Genomic DNA, 2,613 nt, shown 5'->3' with positions numbered 1-2,613 from the left:
TAGTATATGGATTTGTGAACTAATGTGTAATTACCTTTTATTAACTATAAGAAAAGTCTCTCTGAAGACGGAAATAATAAAACAAATTAAAAACATGATATTGTCTTTTTTAATCATTATTTTACACCACTGTAAGGAAACCCCATATGAGGTGGTAATATCAGAACTCTGCTGTATCCATAAAACAGATGTTTTCTAAATGTGTTTCCTATTCACTCCATGACGGCTCCAGGGTGGCTGACAAAATAAAAGCTGTAAACACTTAAAATACTCAATCAACAGTCTGAGGGTACATTTAAATAGTCATTTCTGGGGGGGCAGAAAGACGCATAGCTAATTACCTGGATAAAAGGACTCATCGATTGGTCAGTTTCTTTTTGAGGGGTGACAAGGCTCTGTTATTTGATGGTCTATATAAGACGACAAAATATTTACAGTTAGAGAAAAACAAGGGATGAATTACCCTGCCATTCCAGCTCAGCGCTTTATTGACCTGGACGCCATCACAAGCCAATGTGGTAAGTACTTATTTTATAATATCATGTATTTATTAAATGTTGTTTATATATATATATATATATATATATATATAGTATATTATTAGATACTTAAAAAACATTATGTCCTTCTGTTTGCAGTAGAGCACTTTGAATTGCCTTGTGTTGAAAAGTGCTATATAAATAAACTTGCCTTGCCTTGCCTTGCCTTGCCTTGCCTAGAGATCCTGTGTGCTGGAAATCCTAATGTGTTATTGAAATACTAGGTGAGTTTCTTTTTACTTCTTTTTAAACATGTTTTTAAACATGTTTTTAATTAGAAAAGTATAGAGCAATATGGTGTGGATTATAATCAAATCTTTCTGTGTCTCTCAGCTCAGGATACTCTGAGTCAGCTAAGGCCAATAGTATTGGAACGAATATGCTCTGTACTTGGAGCCTACCTTAATTCACCCCCTGTGGAAAGTGAGTATATTTAAACTGATTGTATTTTTATTTTGAAATCAAATAAGGTTTTTATGTGCAAAGTATCCCGAATAACGGTTTTTACTCTTTTGTTTTTAAAGGTGACGAAGTCTATAGCACAGACAGAGGCTCTGTGTATCAAAACTTTTTCCCCGAGGAGTTCATACACAACCCACCCTTTGAGGTAACTGCAGACCCCTGGGGGCCAGCCGTCGCCCTCCCCCGGGACTCAGATAACCAGACAGACACCCCCCTTTTCAACGCTACCCCGCAGCAGCAGCAGCCTATATCTGAAACCTTCCTACAAATTCCACCAGAACTGCAGGCTGATTTTGACACTTTCAGTGCCTATCTGGACGACTTTGAGTTGCACCCCGTTCAAGACACACTCCTAACGAGTCAGACAGACTCACCCCCTAGTCCTCGGGTCGAGGGTGAACCATCAGCACAGAATATTCGAGAGATCCAAGCCGGTATATCACTCGTCACAGATCCCCTCCTGACGAGATATCACCCCGGTAAATGAGTTTTATGTTTATTTTACAAGATGTTTGATAAATGAATAGTGTTAAATGTATAATCATGTGTTTTTCAAAATACTTATCCTTCTTTTTCTCTATCTTTTTCTGTATAGATCAGTCAAGCTATTATCAAGGTGACCAACACTGCTGCTACTGCCATCTTTATGGACACACCTACTGAGGGTCTCGTGTAAATTGATGCCGATGTAACCGACCGGTACGTTTCTTCAGCTGTGACAAATGTATTTCTGATTTTTGTTTCATAAACGGTCAAACATGGATGATTTAGCAGATAGATAATTTTCTTTTCTTCAGTCTATAAACGACATAAATGAACTAAGCAGTGATGAGGAATTCGTGTATGGAGATATGTCATTTCCTCAGTGTTCGGACAATATCAATGAGTTAAACGACGAAGAACTTCCAATCTCATCACAAACAAACTCAAGCCATCCCCCAGCCTTAGATAGTGCTTTGGAATGGGTATTGGCATACTATCAAAGCGCTGACACTTACCCAGGTCTCGGGCTTTTAAATCAGCTCGCAGACGGAGTAAGCCATCTGAATGGCGTAAATAGCATAGCTTCAACCATTACAGAAGCACCAGTTTCCAGTGTGCAAAGTGACTCAGAATCACTAGTTTGCTCCATGCAAAGTAACGGACATGTTGATCAGAATGACACCCCGAATGCTGCAGAATCACCGGGCCCCCGGTCACAGCATGGAGGAGGCACTAACCGAAATGCTACACCAAGTGTTTTATCTCGACCTGTATTCCATAACACAGAACTGCGTCAGTCTCTAATCCTACCCCCTCCTAATAACGACGAAGCAGACTTTACATCCTAGTATGGGGTTCTGATGAACAATGTACAGGATATGTTAAATTATGCTTTTTCACAGGCAGAGAGGGAAGATATTGTTCAGATTGAACTCCGGGGAGAGCAGCTTCAAGCTAATGTGTCCGCCATTTTGAATGCTAATGATGATAATCTAGCTGATTTTGAGGAGGCCCTATTCAATGCTGTACAGTCAAATTTGGAGGTAATGGCAGACAGTAACCTCGAGTTAGTAGTGCAAATTGTACAATCCCCCCGTGGCGGTACTAAACGACTGGCTAGTAAAATGTT

The 2,613-nt window shown here is 39.8% G+C and overlaps 1 long non-coding RNA gene across 1 annotated transcript; it reads left to right on the top strand.

Moving 5' to 3' along the window:
• The first annotated feature begins 453 nt into the window (after window positions 1–453).
• On the top strand, window positions 454–1,837 carry LOC117534666. Its single transcript, XR_004567303.1, has 5 exons — window positions 454–518; window positions 720–763; window positions 873–962; window positions 1,064–1,480; window positions 1,597–1,837. It is a non-coding gene; the product is annotated as an uncharacterized LOC117534666 (long non-coding RNA).
• Window positions 1,838–2,613: the final 776 nt, after the last annotated feature.

This window comes from Gymnodraco acuticeps, unplaced genomic scaffold (assembly GCF_902827175.1).
Source record: "Gymnodraco acuticeps unplaced genomic scaffold, fGymAcu1.1, whole genome shotgun sequence".
In the NCBI taxonomy this organism is placed as follows: Eukaryota; Metazoa; Chordata; class Actinopteri; order Perciformes; family Bathydraconidae; genus Gymnodraco; species Gymnodraco acuticeps.
Note: the sequence above shows the minus strand (reverse complement) of the source record. Positions and strands in the feature narration are given on the sequence as shown.